Source organism: Pituophis catenifer, unplaced genomic scaffold (genome assembly GCF_029215685.1).
Source record: "Pituophis catenifer annectens isolate HBS135680 unplaced genomic scaffold, rPitCat1.0.hap2 SCAF_4, whole genome shotgun sequence".
NCBI lineage: Eukaryota > Metazoa > Chordata > Lepidosauria > Squamata > Colubridae > Pituophis > Pituophis catenifer.
This window is the reverse complement of record NW_027256884.1, coordinates 91,371,534-91,391,214: the sequence shown is the minus strand read 5'-3', so window position 1 is coordinate 91,391,214 and position 19,681 is coordinate 91,371,534.

Genomic DNA, 19,681 nt, shown 5'->3' with positions numbered 1-19,681 from the left:
AGGAATTGGTGCAATGTGTTATAGTTTATTTTACTTATCAGATGCCTACATTTCTTTCCATTTTTATTCCTTTTAAAGGCAAAAGCGTGCATTGCACTCACGGTAACAATATGTCTTTCTGAAGTTTCCTATGCTTTCAAAAAAGCAAGAAAAATAATGGACTCAAATTTGCATGAGTAGGGATTTGGGGCATTTGAGCAGACGGGAGATTTGTGTCATACACACACACACACAGACACACACAGACACACACACACACACACACATATCCATCTTTCCCTAGAACTTCAGGAGTACAACTACATGGACAATTACAAGCATAGAACACCTTAAAAACGAAGAAATAATGAAAATGCATGTACTGTATAATACTGAACATTTTTCCATTTTATTTTTTCTGACCCAACAGAAATTTGGGAAGAAATTATGTAACTCTTGTTGGAACTCTGTCTATCTGTCTTTCACCATGGTAATGTAAGAAAACAGAGTGAAGTGCATATGAGGCACCCTGGGTCATCTGATTAAGAGGAAGAGGCAGTTTTGGGAATGGAGCAGCCAGCAATTTGTCAATATACTGTCCAACTGCCTTTGGAACATCTTGTTCCCTGGAGTGATGTTGGCTCCAACCTTCATGATTTTCTGCAAAACCTTGGGGCTCCATGGGTGGGGTGGGGGCTTCACATTGGTGGATAGTTAATAGATTAATAACAGATCCCACACATTCATCCTACTGTGTTCCTCCCTATCTTTTAGTTAGGATTGAGTATTTATATATTTATAACATTTTATTGGTATTATGTCTAGGTTTTGTATAGTTTGATCCTTTTAATATTATAAACCACCAAGAATTACCCTGTGGTAAGATGGGTGGCTAGCTAGCTAGATTTCTGAACTTGTTTTCTGGCCCTGGATTGAATCCATTTTCATTTTCACTTTTCTTTTGCTGATTTTTTTCCCCTGTGTCAAATTTGATCCAATTCTGATTGGTTTTCAGAAAGTTATCACAGTGATAGGCAATGGACATGCAACCCTTTGCTTGATTCTTTCCAATATTATGGAAACAATAAAAAGAGAAAATATTTTGTTTCTTATAGGCATTGCATAAAACAGATTTTTTTTAGGAATGTAGGAATGTAACATATGTATGTATATACAGTATGAATGTACTGTATGTGGCATATAGGCTACTCAGTCAGAACTGACTGATCACCATATAAATCTCTATGCATTTTAAACCAATATAGTCCAATTGATGATCTGTAGATGTATGTTTTACTTCCAATATACCATAAATTTACCCAACCTAGAGTTCTTAATTAATACCTGCTTAGCTTTTTTGGGCAGTTCTTTTAAAATTTTGTCTCTTTTCATATGCAATGATATGAATAGGACCCTGCCACTGTACATAGGGTGGCCTTTCTTAGTATGCTGTTTTGCTACACAATGTTTTTATTTCATGCCATCTGTACATGAGAAAAATCAGCTGATTTATCAGATATATGCATTTTTATTTCATAATGTAAGCTATCTTTATAGTTCCTCAATAATACACTGGTTGGGTATAATCACTTGAGTCCATTGATCAGATAAGCACATCTACAAGATGCAATGTTTTCATAGTCAGCCAATTCCAGACAAAGCAAATCCTAGAAAATCTCATTCTTTTAAATCAATGTCAAGACAGCTTTCTCCTGAATAGCTCAGCGAAGTATGTTTGAATATTTATTGTGTAAAAGCCAAGCTTATATATATATATATATATATATATATATATATATATATATATATATATATATATATATATATATATATATATATATATATATAACATTTAACTTTCTGGTATCTGATATGCTTTTTTTCCTATGTGATTAGGTCAGAGCTATAGAGAGAAAGATTTATGTAAACAATAAAATTATTTCCAGAATGTAAAATATAAGGGAAACTAGTCTATATAAATAACCTCAAATTCCTTTCAAAGAATTCTTATTCATTGGGGACGTGTAGCAATCAGTGACACAGAATAAAACAGAGATGTGGCAACCACACCCACACACATCTACCTACACACAAAAGTAAGGGGAAATGATAAGTACAAAATTATAAAGCTGAAAGGGAGAGGCCATTCATAATTCATCTGATACAACTTCCTGATCCATGTAGAAAACCATGTAGAACATTTCTAACAGATGACTCCACTAGTTTTCCCTTGATGCAAAGAAGAGAGCTCCTCTTTCCTGCATGGTAACTGGCTCTATTGTTAAAGTGCTTTTATCAACAATAAGTTTGTTTAGCGCTCAACTGAAATCAGGCATTTTGCAACTCAAGACTTTAGCTCTGGCCTCTGGGCAGCTGAGAGAAAATGAGGTTCTCAGATGAAATTTTTGATGTGCAGTATAAACTCTGTCTCATTCATGGAAATTTACAGGTATTTTACCCATCTTTTTTATACCAGAAAAAAAACAAACCCAAGAAGGAAAATACAGAAAGCAGAGAGGTGCTATGGTTACCCAAGAACCAATGCATTTACAAGTAGTCCTCGACAACTGAGCTCAAAATTTCTGTTGCTAAGTGAGACATTTGTTAAGTGAGTTTTTCCCCATTTTACGACCTTTCTTGTCACAGTTAAGTGAATGAGTGCAGTTGTTAAGGTAGTAACAAGGTTAAGTGAATGTGGCTTCCCCATTGACTTTGCTTGTTAGGAGGTCATCGAAGGTGATCGATCACATGGGCGTCTGGGACACTGGAACCATCATAAATCTGAGTCAGTTGCCAAGTGTCCGGATTTTCATCATGTGGCCGTGGGGAATGCTGCAATGGTCATAAATGTAAAAACAGTCATAAGTCGCTTTTTTCAGTGCTGTAATTTTGAATGGTCACTAAACAAACTGTCGTAAGTCAAGGACTACCTGTATTTCAAATCCTTAAAGGTGATTTTACCCTTTTTAAATTAGGGTTAATTTTTTCTGATTAAAAAAAAAAAGACCTTAAATGAAATACTAGCTTTGTTTTGGGAAGGAATTACTGGGCCATTTTTGAATAAAAAGATGTAATGTCAAGCTGCATCAAACGACCATACGGAAAATGAACTGTATGGTTCTTTGAACATTGAGTTCATGTTCAAATTAGTACACCTTTTCTTGGGTTCTTCCCATTTCATGGTTAATATTCTATTTTGTCAGGGCAACTATAATAAAATGTAGTCTGGAATCCCAGGAGAGAAGAAATGCTTCTCAGAGGCCCAAGAAGTAGTGGAGCCTTCCAAGTCTGGTAGGCAGGAAGCAGGCTAAGATAGCTACTTCCCTAGTTTATAGCCATAGTTATATAGATACAATAGTTGCTTTAGGCTGGTAAGTTTCTGTCTGTAAGTGAACAACAATAAAAAAGCTACTCAATGTAGCTCCAGATGTCTTTCTTGATTCTTGGGGCCTAACATCAATCTTGCCAGACAAAAGGATCTGCCTAACTATACTCTATAGGGAGGGGACTGTCTTCCCCTCCCTATAGAGTATAGTATAGGGACTGTCTTCCTGCCTACCAGATATTTCAAAGTCCTGAAGGCCAAATATGGCTTTTTAGGATCATGCCTTGGCATGCATATTTTCCAATGAGACAGACTGAGACCGGAAAATAATTTAATTACAATTTACTAGAATATTCTGATAAAAGGAATTCCTCTCGTTCAAAGAAGAAACTCAGATCCTTCGCTTACATTTCATTTTATAGCTAAGACATCAAAGAAAATGCAAGTGAAAAGGTGTTTGGACATGACGAAAGTGACTTCCCCTTTTCATAGGAAATCAGTTACATGTAGTCAAACCTGTTACACGTTTGCATCCCATAATTTCACACATGCTCATTAAAATGAAGTCTGACGACAGAAGGGGTGTAAATTTTAAGATGTTAATAAGGAAAAAGGTTGTTTGGAGTTCGCGAGACAAACCAGATGCCAATTAGGGCTAACAAGCTTTTCCTTATCAGGAGAATTCTCCAGAGATCCCCTGTTATAACTTATCTTTTCAGTTTATAAATGTTAGAAGCTATCAATCAATCCGTACAGCAATAGGATCAAAAGTTTTGCTACATTCCAGTCTGTGATAATTTGATAAACCATTTTCATCATTTTAAAAGAGAGAAAAATAAATCAAATTAAAATATAAAGCAACTATGTTAGTTAACAAGTACAATATTATCACAAAGTCCATGTTGTCTGGACTTTGTGTCTCAGTCTGCTGCTCTTCGCCCTCTGGGAAGTAACCCCTCTTTCCCGAACTCCAGACTCCATTCCACCACAGCAATATAGAACAGAAGCCCCAAAGCAAACCTTCATGTGACACATTTCATCTGGGTAATAAATACCTGCAGTCTTATCATAAACTTCAAATACATCTAATTTAAATTTATTTATTCATTTATTTATTGGAACATTGTTCTGAGATATATATATGACACAACTAATTATCCTAGTGTAAAAAGTGAGATATTTCTTTGAACCAGCTAGTATAGAGATGAGTCAGAAGAAATGTAACAAAACAAATCTGCGGAAAAAAATAAAAACAAGATAATTCCATAATAGCTTTTCTACAGGAAAGTCAGCTTGGATTTTTCCCATTGAAGCAAACCATTTATTACATATGCGTTCTGTACCTCATAAATAAATATATAGTCTTTTTAAAAAATAGGAAAATGTTATTTGATTACTTTAAGGCATCAGAAGAAGACCCTTTGACATTAATCTGACATCTTGGATAAAAGCTTAAATTGCTACAAAATGGAAATTGTGAGAAGAGATGCCTAAATCAACTGGTGTATCAGTCCATCAAAGTTAAAGTAAGAATACAGTAAACAATATGTAAATGGAGGATCTAAGCATATAAAGAAGAGCAATCATTACAAAGAAACACCAGCCTCTTCACTAGTTATCTGCATGATCTGTGAAGCAGCTGCTGATTTGAGCATCTTCCTTTAAATAAAGTGTGTGTGTGTGTGTGTGTGTGTGTGTGTGTGTTTCATGGTGGTAGTGGTGGGGAATAAGCTTGATTTTTCACTGCTCAGCACATATCATTAAATCTTTTATAAATTGACTACAAAACTGTAAATGCTATATACATCACTAGTACTATTTCAGAATTCCTTTTCAAACTTTGCTCTAAAAAAAAAATACACTAAATACAATTTTCCAAGAATGGCAGTGTACAATGAAGGAACTGTTCCCTGTTCCCTGAAGGAATAGATAACATTTATTTTATTTACATTTCTCAAACTAATAAGGAAACCAAAATGAATCTATTCTTGGATATTTCTTTTACAAATTTGTGATGTGGTTCCAGAGTCTAAAAATGTCTGTAAAACATGAATATTCTTGTAAATAATCTAAAAATGCATTTTGTAGAAGAAAATTGCTTGCAATAATAGAAAAAAAATATCTTGTATTCAGGAAAGTGTACCTTAAGACAGCGGTCACCAACTGGTGGTCCGTGGACCACTGGTGGTCCACGAGAAAATTTTGGTGGTCCGCAGAAAAATTATTTACATTTTTTATATTGCACTAAATACTATTTATTGTTTTAAAAAATTCATATTAGTGGACTGCAGGATTTAAAATTATGAATTTGATGATCCCTGAGGTCCGAAAGGTTGATGACCCCTGCCTTAAGACATTTGTGCCCCTAAAATGGTACAAATGTTTGTGTAGATTTAAAAATATACTGAAAACCGATGATGAAAAACAAATAAATTAAAATTGAAAAATTAGAAACTTAGAAAACATTGAAAGATTAATGCATCCTTAATTTCTTCTGAAATTGGTAGGAACAGCTATATAAGAATTTGTTTGTCTACTTTCATCTGTTTCTTTTAATGAAAGAAGACAGGTGTGTAATTCAGGTCCGGAACAGTAGAGATATCATGTTTTAAAAAGGTATCAGGAAGTGGCTAGAAGAAAATAATCATTAGCAGTATTGAACAAACAATTGCACAAGAATTTGAGCAAACATTCATGCAGGATAATAATAGGTTGGACGTATTTCATTTTCCATTCTCATTTTTGAATAAGACATTGTAATGCGTTTTATCATTGAAAAATTAGAATTCAAGGCCAAAGTACACTTGACTATTCCTTGGTACCAATAAAAGCTTTGTTTCTTTTTAAGATTATGGTTTTGAATCTGTTTAGCCCCCCTTGTTATTTTAACTTTTAAGTAGAAGTTACACAGAAGTAAGAATATTAGTAACTTTTAAAAAGATTGGAATATTCTGCTAAGAAAGACTAAATTAGATTCTTGTTTGTTTTTACCTTGATTTGCTTTTAATCTGGTTGCAAAACTGAAACTATTTGTGTTTTAGTAGTGTTTAATATAAATTGTTTTTAATTACATTTTGATTAAAAAAAAACTTTACTACTATCTGCTTTAAACATAGTTTAGTACTAGAAAGGTGGAATACAGGGATAGGAATGTCCTCAGGAAGTGCTGTTTCTGCATTATATGAGTGTAATGTGGAAAGGCAAAGCAAGGCGTCCATGAAAATTTTATTCCACAAGTCATTGCCGACTATGGGGGAGGGGTAATTGTGATGACCCGGGGCGTGGCACAAAAGCAACATAGCCAGAGAACAGGTCTAACTCCGCTTTATTGCTCCAACTTTGCCCCCAAACGTCCCCACATTTACTACAAGTCCTGGAGCAAAGCTCTCACATGCACCTTCAGCAGCCTCTGGCTGCGAGTAGTCCAATAAGCAAGATTAGCCAAACATTAACCAGGGCAAGCAGTCCAGTAAGCCACGTTAGCCAAACAGTAACCAGAGCAAGAAGTTCAGCGAAGCAGGAAAACAGGACAAGTCCCACAAGATAGAGCACAGTAATCTCCAGGCATTGGCAAGTGCACACAAGGCTCCACAGATTCAATGCTTGTTCCCAACAAGTGCCCCCCCCCGCACCTCCTTACATCTTAATCCCCAGGTGTGCCTTGTGAAGGGGGGTGGGGCACTCTTCTCCCTCGTAGCCAGCTCAGTCTGCATTATTCTTACGTTGTGTTGTGGACCGCCAGCTGCCAGCAGAGCTGGCAGCAGACTCGGATGATGAGGAGATTGGGGAGGAACTTGGGCCAGTTCTGGAGTCTGGGGAAGGCTCTGATCGATGCTCTGTATCAGATGCAGACATAGAGCCAGGGCCATCTGACATTTCCAGCCACCAGAGAGTCAACTACCTTTGGAGGCTGAGATAAGTGAGGAGAAAGAACAGCTTGAACCTCTTCCAGATGCACGTATGAGCAGAGCAGTTAGGAGAGGAGAACAACCGAGGACAAGGAGTCGACTTGGGAAGCAAAGCACACATGGATGCTGAATGGCCCCTCCCTGGGTAGGGAATAAATAGAAGGAAAGGGGAGTGGTTGTCATAGGAGACAACAGTTCGCAGTTCTGAAGATTTTGGCTCATTACATTTCGTGCCATAAAGACTGCTTGCCAGAATTTACTTTGCAGCCTTTTGTCTGGGAGATCATGGCCTTGAAATTATCGCAAGGAACTGATAAAGTCTGTACTCAATTAACTCCTTGAAGGACTAATGCCTGGACTTTTCAGTGGGTGGATACAATTAATTCAGAAGAGGAAAATAAAGAGTTTTTTTGTGACCAGTAGTTTGTTTCTTGTTTCTGCTAAGGCTGGGTCAGAACACCTTCTCTCTTCTCTCCGTGCTCTAGGATCAGGACGGGTAGTCCTTGCTCTTCGCCTGAGTTCTGTCTCTCCTGCTCTCCCTGTCTGCAAGCCTTTCTGATCCTGAAAAGCCTTGCCCGGACTGACTCTGACCTTCCCCAGTTTCCTCCAAGGCCAACAGAGCCACCCTCTCTGTTGGTTCTTGTTCATCTTCCCCCGCAGATTCAGATTCCTATAGGGGCATGACAGTAATGCACATACCACATATTAAAAAAGGATCGATTTTCCAGCCATGTGGTGGTATCTGTCCTTGACATTTTGCTCAACTGCCCCTTCCATGTACATGTTCTGTCCCCGTCTCACACACGCACACCAGCAGTCGACCAAGAGTTAAAATAAACCAGCAGACAAGAATTTCCTTTGATAGCAGAATTGGCAGCAACCCAGTGGCTGCTTGCCAAAAGTTTTTACTTACAAAGGGAGATTTATCTCCTCCGAAAACATCAAAGTTAAGTCCACAAAAGCCAAAGAATAGTCAAGTCCAGTCCAAGAATCCATCCAAGCAGAGCATATAACAAAGTTCCAGAGATGCAGAATGACTTGCTAGCTTTCAGTTTTGTCTGTCACAAAACCTGAATGGTCACCACACCCCCTTTTATCCCCTGTATGGTGTGGTCCAGTGACTCAGCTAAATCTCTGGCACGCCTCCTTCACTGCTGCGCGCGCTTGTCTTTCCAACACTGTCGGGGATCCAGCCAAGACTTATCTCCGTCGCTGTCTAACTGCGGCTGCTCGGAAGTGCCTGGTTCCTGGCCTATCTCTTCTCCTTCGGAAGACACCTGAAGCATTGCCAGAGAGGAGGGTCCTGGAAAGGGAGGCCTTGCCAACTCCTCTCCTTCATTTTCGGAGTCTTCTCCCTCCGATAAGACGGGCTCAGGGGTCGGAGTCACAACAGTACACTGCTGAGTAATCTTTTTCAGGCTAAGAGATGCATTTGGCCTTTAAATGGTACTTGAGGAGATATATTCTTTTAGGATTCTCACATATTAAAGTGTCTTAGAGCCCTAAGTGTGGGATATATCCAATTTATCCTAAATGGACACTATTAATTTATTTAGAAAATTTATATTGCTGCCTACTCGCACATGGCAACTTAGGTGGTTTACAAGACATAAAAAAACAATGTAAAAGAAATAAAAATAATAAAATAATATAATAACCCTGGCAACAACAAACATTCATATGAGCCATTTAATGGGCTCCATGCCACTCTGGGTTCCCCAGGCCTGCTGGCAAAACTACGTCTTCAGGGCTTTCCTGAAGAGTGTTAGAGGGGGGCAGTCTAATTTCTGGAGGGATGATGTTTCAAAGGAAGGGAGCCACCATGAAGGAGGCTCTTCTTTCGGGTTCCACCAGATGTATCTCCTTAGGACCCACAACATTCCTTGCTTCCCTGCCCTAGTGGGTCAGGTAGATGTGACTGGCACTATGTTGGAGAACATGCAATTTAGAACTGACTTGACAGTGTTTAGTACACAAATTGAGACAAGCATTCAACCTCTACTGTATCATGCTTCTCTACCAGAATGTTCATAGTTCCATTTATATCTTCTTCCTATCAAAAGCTTATTCAGCTCTCACTCATTATCAGCAGGTAGGTATTGCCACTATAGCCAAATCCTTCAATGCCAAACATATCATCCATTGAAATCTAGACACCTGAAGCATTAAGTATTTCTTTCTTACTGTTGGGCATTTTTTCCTACATCAAGGAAAAAAAAAATCAAGGAAAACAGTAATTAGATAGCAGATAACTCTTTTCCAAATAACTCTAAGCAGTGCTAAATCAATACAGCTTAACATCAGAATTTGAGAATTAAAAAAGAAATCCAAATGAAAAACAACTCCGCCCTATAATAAAATCAATAACACCTATAGCCTGATTTGTAAAGCAAATAACTTATCTACGATCTAATAACATTTGATAACTGTGACCCACATTCCAACAAAAATAATAGGAAGAATTTAACAATTAGTCCTATGAAATGTTTTGTGAAGAGATTAATTCAAAAAATAGATAATATAAACATAAATAATCATAACATGTTATAATTTGACAACTTTTAGCTTTGATCCTACTTTCACCCACTTGTAAATTGTTTACAGGTATGATTGTGTCCATCTATAAGATTTAAAATAGTGTAGAAATTATATTCACTGTAATGAATATTTCAAGAATTGCTGAAAAATAAACCAAGGACTTGGTCTGAGAAAATTTAGATTAGTTTGATTGCTATTTCACTGTTGATATTTTAATAAGTATTAGATAAATAATATTTGTAATTTAAATGCTACAAAAATATATTAAATATTTACCATTCTAAATTAAGAAATTTCTAATGAAATGTTAAAAGAGCAGCAATTTCCATTAAACGTCAGAAAAAAAATTCTGAATAAAACATATGAAAAGCACTGTAGCTGGTGTCATACTATAGGTCTTTCAGGAGATAATTCCTTAAGATAGGGGATCCATTACTATTCTTGACTTACTTATCTGATGTAGAAAATTAACAGCACATCTCTGTGAATGATATTAAAAGACACATAGATTGTGAGAGCTAGGCATATCTCTCACATGAATAAGATTAATCACGTTGGCCCACGAACATGCTATCAACATGCTTATATGTGCTGTTTTGCTCTAACATTTATATGTTGGAGAAGTAGGCTTTCAGCTTCTACTGGCAGTCTTTTGAGTGCAAGTGGAGCCATTTGTGGAATCAGTCATTTGATAGCCTTCTATTTATTTCATATATAATAAAAATGCTTACCTGCTTATATATTTGAAGAGACTGGAAATTGGAAACATAACTGAAGGACACGGACCTTTCTCTTTTATTTTCCTTAGCACCCCTTATTTGGCAAATGCCTAAATAGGTTTCTAGTGATTACATAAACTTGATAGCTGATAACAAGGATGGGAGAACACAAACTACAGGTGAACAGATGCAAGTTAGAGGTGTTTTTCTTTAGTTACAATCTCCTTTTTTTTACTTTTCTCTTTTTCCCACTTTCTATTTCTGCAAATCTCAATCCCCCTTCCCATCCAGTTTGAAAAGTAATTGTCTAAACCATTAGGCATCAATAAAGAATGAGCCTCTCTTTGTCCTCCCCATGCGTAATTTCCAACAGAAAGGTAAGTTTTAAGGCACGCATAATACAGAAGAGAGGATTGGCAGTAGAACGACAATGGCAATTCAACAGTAGATTTGCACAACCAATTACTTCCCTTTGATGGAAAAACAAATAGGATCACTAAAGTCAGTCTGGTTCTGGTTGCTTACGTCTCTTATGAAGTTCTGTATTTGAATCATTTCCCATTGGGATTATAACAGCTAGGGCATGTATAGACATTTACAATAATTAAAAACATTAGTCTTGAAACAGAAGGGCGCTCTTGTAAAAGACAAAGTAAATAAGCCCTGGTTTTTTAAAAAATCCACAATAAAATGTCTATTTACTTATTTATCTTCACTGTATTAATTATGTGGATATTTGTGTGTTAAAATGATCAAAAATATTTGTGGCACTTCCATATGGAGAGCTAATATTCCTGAACAAATGACAGTGTGTGACTATTTTCTGTGTTGGCTTCCTGTTTTATTAGTGAAAAACTGAAAGATGGGAAAAATGTAATTAAAAACCAGCCAAAGGAGTTTCAGCCTCTTCTTTGGTGGGGGACATCTATCTCAGTGATCTTTGCACAGAGGTAAAGAAACTTTAACAATAGATGCCTTTAATTCCAGTAAAAAAATGGAGAGGACCACATTTTTTGCAACTACATCTTGCATTTGCAATGGGCATAGAAAATGAGGTAGACAAGATTAATGCCCATTATTTTCCTTCCTTTCTCCTTTTTTCTTTTTAGAGTCTCAGGCTGTGAGATAAACCACTGCGTACTACTTGGAAGATGTAGTAGTCTGAGATGACCAAAACAAATGGACTTGAAATCAAGAAAGCTTTTCCTTAGAGATGTAACTGTGAAATATTTCAGTTGTCTGTAAAATCCCATGGATGAGGTTGAACAATTGCTTTACAAAACATTTTTGAAAATTATTGGCATTTCTTTATTTATGAATACTTTTATACAGCTGTAACCAGTTAGGTAATCCAAGACACATAAATTGTAAGTTAAAAGTTTCTGTCTCAGTGTATTTTAATGTCAACCTTGTAAGAATCACAGAAAACAAATTTTGCCTTTTTTGCCTTTTAGCCTTAAACCATTGGACTACTGGGTCTCACCTAGTTGTAAATGAAGATGAGTTAAGAAAACCATTTCTTTATTTTCATCTTCTCACCCAGTTTGGCAACAGTACAGCGAGATATCCTAGCTTAGTCATGTTTTTCTGATGATTGATGGGTTTTCCTTCTGGACTAGTTAAAGAGAAAGAAAACTTGGAGTAGAAGATGAAGTGGTAAAACTCTTGTCAATTACACTTTCTTATAAACAAAACCAAATCCATTATTTCACTCTTCCACTATTTCATCTCTAATTTTGTTAAAACAAATATAGGTATATATTTTCACTGATTCATCAATACATTTGGACCTCTGCCCCCCCCCCCAAAAGCAAAGACAGATCCACAATTTTTCATTAGTTATGTTGTAAATTAAAAAAGTCCACATTTCACTGTTCCACTGGTGAATTTGTAACCAAACAGGGACCAAAAGGATGGGGTGGAGAAAATCCTGCCACAGTGCACAATTTGAGAGGTGTTGGCATACAATGAAATGAAGCATCTATATGCTGCACAGCAACACTTGATCTTGAGTAAGAAAACATTACTTCTGAAGTGGAGCAGAGAAAGGCTGTTGGAGGTTGCCTTCCCAGAGGGCCGGGAGAAAGTAGAGGATAATGTCAAGTGTTCCTGCTTCAAGAAATGGTCAGTGGCCCATGCTTGTACTAGGGCAAGCTGGTCACACAGATCAATCATTAGCTGCAAAACTTCTCAGTGAGATAGCCCAACAGCTTTATGAGGGAAATATATAAAAAAGAGACATATTAAACATTAACAAATTTATTACCATTCAAACTTTTGTGGATTTTGTATAGAATGTGAAGGATGTGTGTTTTTATTTTATTTTTATAGTTTTCTTATGTATGATGTATACTAAAGATGGCATTTAATTTCATTGTACGAGGTGCAATGACAATAAAGTAAATTAAAAGTAAATTACATCTCTGTCTTCATTTATCTATTACTTATACATCCTACTTTATAATCCTTTAAAATATTTTTTTTTTAAAATCGCCAGATTAAAATTAAAAACAGCAAGTCAGTAAAAATATTTTAACTTATTTTTCAAAATGGCAAAACTGTTTAAACTCTTGCTGCAGGGCTTCAAAGGGCCACCCTACAGCTGATTAGTGTTAAAAGGCAGTGTGGTGGTAGACCGGTGCCTCCAAAAACAAATGAGTAGACCAATGCCTCCAAAAACAAATGGGTAGACCGGTACAGCTCTGCAAGCAGTTAAAAGCCTGGTAGACCAGTACCTCTGCTAAATCCTAAAGAACTGTCACATGACCATCAAACCATGCCCACAAAAAAGCCACGCCCACAGAACCAGTAGTAAAAAATTTGAAGTCTCATTCGTCATCTTCAGGCTGGTGTTCTCGGCTTCATGCTTCCAGGAGCATGAAGCCGAGAACACCAGCCTGAAGATGACGAATGAGACTTCGTCGAAACGTCGCCAAGACACTTCCAATTTTACGTGGGAGAAGACCCGAATAACCAAAGACCTACATACAAACACCCGCAAAAACCTGAGAATATATATATATATATATATATATATATATATATATATATATATATACACATATACACATATACATACATACATACATACATACATACATATATATATATATACACACACACATATATATATACATATGCATATTCTTTTTAGCCAGGTTTTACTCTACGTAAGCTAAGATGTTCTACAGCCCTAGTTCTGTGAAATCTCATTCACAAGTTTCCGGGGTTTTTGTATCTTGCTGAAAAGCAACAACTCTGTGCTGCAATTTGGGAGACTCAAATAGCTATTTCTGCCTTGTAAGGCGTCATCAGTGAGCCACACCCTCTTCTCAAGTATCCTCCCTGTAAAGGTACAGTGTTTCTTTTTCATAGGCTTTTATGTGCATATTATGTGCATAAAAAAATATATGTATATGTATATATCAGAAGCCCATATGGTCAAACATGTTGTAACTGGTAGGTAATCTGAGGATCTTGGATTTGCAGGGTCTCTCCTTAAAGACACCTAAAAGCTACAACTGCTCCAGAATGCAGCAGTTATTGCTTCACACTTGTGTGAAACTGCTATTGCAAGAGCTGAACTCGTAACAGATAATATCTATGTGCAGACCAAGGTTTAAGAGGTTAACACCTTTTAAAGCCTTACATGGCTCAAGTCCTGGTTATCACTGGATATCACTCACAGTAATAGGTGTTCATTCAATAAAATATGGGAAGAGCTCTTTTTGGGTCCCTACTCTGAAGGAGTGTTCCCATTAGAAGTAAGGAAGCTAGGTCTTTCTCATTGCTGCCTCTCTCCTCCAAACAGCACTGTTTCCAAAATCAGACTAGAATCAACATTGTTAAGATTTAGGAAAGCTCTAAAGACAGAATGCCTTTGGGGCTGATAGAGTTGAAATTACTCCTGCAGTGAGGTTACCAGTTGTATCAACTTGTCCTTTGTTGTTTCTTGGCACAATATGGTAGGAGAGAATGTTATTATTCTTTTTGTTGTTTTAACTCTTTTTAGTATATACTGGAAGTGTAAGCTGATTATGTGACATGCAAGTTTAAATAAATACTTTCAAGGCATGGGAAAAGAAAATGTGGGAATAAACATCTTCACATTGTTTTGTTTTACTACCTGTATAATCCAACTAAACTGAAAGTGTATTAAATAGGAAGCACAAAAATACTGATCATTTCATTATTCTCATCACTGTGATTCAGGATGTCAACTCCTGATTCTTAAAGCAATATTTTTTTCTCTTTGAATTAATTTTCTTTCTCCAGAGTCACCTTCCCTAAAAAAAAATCCTTTCTGTGAAGGAGAGCAAAATTCATACCTCATAAATTATAAATATTATCTTCAAATGCTGAGCTAACACAGGATCTCTAAATTAAAACTAATTAAGCAATGCCTTTTAGTGAGAATCTCACCCCAGTTTACATATCAGTGTAAACCAGCATCAATTAACAAAGGAAGCTCCTTGAGTTCAAGAGGAACTCTTCCTCACTCAAGAGGAGATTACTCAATGTCCATATTTACTTATAAATGATCAATGAAAAAAAGGACTAAACTGCGGCTCAGAACGTGGACAGATCCGAAAAGACAGCTGCTGTTTGGACTAAACTAGATGGGCTGCATCCCTTCCCATGCTTACCTGAGACTAAACCTGGTGGAAGCAAAGGGATTTACCCCCGAGTAAACCTCTCCAGTCCCGCCTTGCAAACCTTACCACCTTTGGTGTCGAGCGCATTTGTTCTCGAGAGAGAGATTCCTACACTCACCACGGTTTTCAAAAGCGCGGGGTAAAGCCCACGTGCGGCCGGGGCTTTCGGCAGCCGCGCTCTTTGATTCGCTTCCCGGTGGTTTTGACTTGAAAGTCGCTCGGCATGCGGGGAATCTTTTTTCCCCCTCCCTTCCTTTCTCCTTCACTCTTGGAACTGGGCGGGGACAGGCGGAGGCGAAGACTCGGGGGTCTCTTTTTCTTGCCTTTGCCCGACGATCACTTTCCCGCCGCGGAGTTGGAGGCGCTGGGTTTCCCTTTCCGCGCCGAAAAGAGGGAGGCGAGGGCGGGGTCCGCTCAATGGCATTGGCTGGCGCGCCAAGCCCCGGGCGGAGGGCGTGACCGGCTAGGTAGCGAGGTTTCCTTGTAACCCGAGCTTTAATTGATGGCTTTCCTCAGCCCCGGAGAGGCGACGCGCGGACTCTGTAGAACGCGCTGTCGGAGGACAAGCGGCGGCTGCCTGGAGGAGTGTCAGCGCTTCACCTTCCTCCTCCTCCTCCCCTTTAAAGGGTGGGGGCCGGGCTGGCCTCCCCTCGGCACCTGTGGGAGGGGGAGCGGGGCGGGGGCAGGGAAAGTTTGGGTCTGTGGTTGGCTGCGCGGCCGGACTTAGGCGGCGGCGGCGGGGGAGAAAAAGCGGGCGTCTCCCGCCCTCTCTTGCTCGCGCCTGCCGGTTCCCAGGACAATCCAGAGCCAGCGGGGAACGAGCGACGGCTGTTGGTTGCCACTCGGATTGGATTGGATTGGCCCCCCTCCTGGCAGAGGCTTCACTTGACTGAAGCGGGGAAGCTCATTAACCGGCCGCTTTGGGGGGTTCCGGCTGGCTTTTCGGCGCGCTTCCTCGGTCTTCGCTCCCAATCTGGACGCGGCGGTATGGGGCACCGGACGGAGAAGGCGCCTCTTTCCCTGCTCCTCTTACTGTTGGCGGGTGAGTCTTGGGGAAGGAGGAGGAAAAGTGGCTGCGGAAAGGGATAATGCCGGTATGCATTGAGGCGGGAGGGAGAGATTTTAGTGGGTGTGAGATAATGCTTTTTGCAAGGCAGAGGGCTGATGGTCTGGAGCCCTAAATAAACTAATTTCTCAGCGCTCATTAAGCCGGCACAGGTATTGTGACGAGACGTCTGCGGTGCCAAAAAAAAGGGGGGGGGAAATGGGGGGGAGAATGAGTGTCGGGTCTTGCTCGCGAGCCATATTGTCTTTGATAGGAGTCTCTCTCTCTCTCTTTAATCCCTATTGGCACCAGATAAGTCATGACTTCGTACTGGGCACAGCACACTTCACGCTCAGAAACCCCCTTTTCTTCTTTTTCTTTTTAATGATCGCACGGTTGCTGTTTTTTTTTTTTTTTTAAAGGAATCGCCCCTACACACCTTAAGACTCGTGCATTATGGACACATGGTTTTTCTAACCGGAGAATATAGTAAATCCTTAAGGAAAAATGTATATATATATACATGTATATACAACCAGCAAATGTATATATATATATATTGTGCTAAGTGCCATTACCGTCCTTCTCTTATTCTGAATTTAAAAATCCAGGTCAAGATCTTTGATTTGTGTGTGTGTTGAAAGAGATCTTTGTTTTCTTAAGCTGTTTTTCCCCAACTGTCGAAGAGGTACATAATCTTATAGAATTCTTTAGATAGTTTATTACCCCTAATTTTCTCTCCCTTCCTTAGCAATGAATTTAAAACATTTACCTTGAGTTTTCAGATTTCGGTAAAACGGTAAAAAAACCCGGGTATTTGCAACGGCTCCTTTAAGACGTTAGTGCATGTAATTATTGTGAACTTTCCAGTTGAAAGATTTTTAAGGGAGGGGGAGGGAATGTTATCTTTTTTGTTCATGCTGTGTTTTGGGTAGTGTCTCCCGCCCCTGCCAGTAATCACTTCATAGTTCATTTTATGATGATGTCAGAGTTCACTTAGGGAGCAGTGAACTTATTTGCATTATGTGTATCTTGCTAGTGTTGGAGCATCAGAGCTGCTCCAACACTAATTTTAGGTTTGTTAATTTGTGTTTTCTCTGCTATGTTCTAATTAATGAATGGCACCTCTAAAGTTATAGGCTCTGGGAAGAGCTGTCTTGGTGTGGATTCCAGTGCTAGACAAGAAAAGGTGTGTTTTGTACTTGTGTTTTGGGCTTTAGTACAGTTTAAAATTAGAAATATGCATAAGAGACCAAACAAACCTAGATGTGCAAAATGTACAAAGGAATTTTGAAGTAGTCTATTGGTGATTTGTAAGGTCTGGAGAATTATTTCAGAACTTTTCTCATTAACCAGTAATGTTAGTTAGAATGAAATATATTACAGGAGTGTTTTCATTTTTAAAGCTACAAAGTTCAGAAGAATTTTATTGGGTTAAACTTAATTGGAATTTATTCCTGGGCCTAATGGGAGGATAGATTTTATTAAATATTATCATAACATTAACTTTGGAGTCCAATAAGCCTCAATTTGAAGGACCCATCCAGAAGACAGCCTGAATAAAGACTTTGGACTTTACTTCTAAAGAACATAAAGGTTCATTGCTTGGTGAATCAGTTTAGATGATTTTTTTTTTAAATTTGATTTATATGCCGTCCTTCTCCGGAGACTCAGGGCGGCTTACAATGCGTTAAGCATTTGTATTAATTTATATGTAAGTTACTATAGCATTGAATATATTTTATGTAATTTACATAAACTTGGATTTCATGGACATAGAGATTTAGTAGCATTCCTTCTTTCCATGTGGTTCATTAAACTGAGGTGTTAGTAGACTTCAATTTTCAACAATTCTTACCAAATAATTATTTTCATGTACAAGATACTGGATTATACGAATGGCCATATTTCATGTTCCTGCAGTTCATTTATTTTGGGGGTGATTAATTTAAATAATTCCATAGAGATATTTAGTGAAGCCCATAGATAATGATCATTAAGCACAAAATCAGGAGTTATTGTCTTTCAGTAGCATGGCTTCCCTGAACTATATGTAAGAACAGATTTGGATTGCAATTTCTATGTTAGAAATTGAACATAGAGGCCTGAACTGAAGAGGCAAGAGTCCAATTTTAGAAGCCCAAAGGCTTCATGCTATATTTATCTTTCTGCATTGTTAATTGTTGGTAATGTTACCCAATTAATTGGTTCTCAAGCTTGTTTCCAGGATTAGAAAAGAGGAGGGAATAGATAACCAGCAAGTTATGAAAAAAATGTATTGTGTTCCAAAAATTATAGTACCACAATACTTATTCTTAAATTGTCTCTAAAGAAAATGGTGCATTGCCACCATCGTGATTAAAGTCTGAAAAAAAGTTTCAACACTACTGTAACAATATTGCATAGAAGTTTCACACATGGAAAGTGAGGTGAGGGAAGAAGGAAAAGAACAAGTGACAAAATGTATGTCAAAATGAAAAAATATTTCTATGCTTGTCACAGATATTGGAATGTAAATACATACTGGTAGGCTTTGCATAATGACACATCATCTGTGCCTTCAGTTTGATATAACCTTGGTTTTCTGCAGATGCTTGGGGAGGATGCTTTCTTAAAAATGCCCTTTGTTTTGTTTGTTTGGGATAATTGTTTTCCAGTCACAGTTGACTCCTGAAAGGTGCCTGAACTAGTCCTTGCAATCTTTTTGGCAAGATTTTCAAAAGTATCTTGTCATTGCCGCCTTCTTAGGGATGAGAGAAAGTGACTGGCCCAGCTGTATTCATGCCTAAGGCAGGACTCAACCTCATGCCCTCCCAGTTTCTTGCTTAGTGCCTTAAACCACAGATTGTAAGCAGGCCTGTTTTTACATTTCACTCATATTTCCATTTTTAAATATCAAAATATAATCCTTAGAAAAAGCAAGTCAATAAAAAGTTTGAGAATTGCTTCCCATATGTGTTGAGGGTTGTGTTGTTAAAGGGATACAAGTGTTACATGTAATTCGATAGAATTTGTACCTATAAAAAAAGTAAAGAAATTCAGTGAAATGTTTGACTAATTTATATCATATAGAGTGGCATAGTGCACTGTGACATGTTATATGATTAGAAATGTACCAGTTATATATTTACCAATTACACTAGAAAGTGTGATACTGTTTCACAGTAAAACAAATAGAGGCACTTGCCTTAAGAAATCACTTTCTGTGATTGCACATATGGTGTAAACCCCTTAGGTAAATGCTTCACTATCCTTCACAGTTTAATAGCAACATAGAAAGTTTCTGCAAGCTGTTTGTGATCAGTCTGTAACCTGAGCAAATGTCAAGCTCTCCAGTTCTAATTAAGATAAATAAGATAATTTAATTTAAAAACCTGCTGCTTTCTTTGGTGGGAAAAGCTTGAGGGAAGGAGGTGAGTCATGTTATACCTCTGTAAGAAAACTCACAGTAAACTTGTAAAATCTCCAGGTAATCAATATTCCTCTTCCATGCTTCAGAGGCCCTTCTTTTT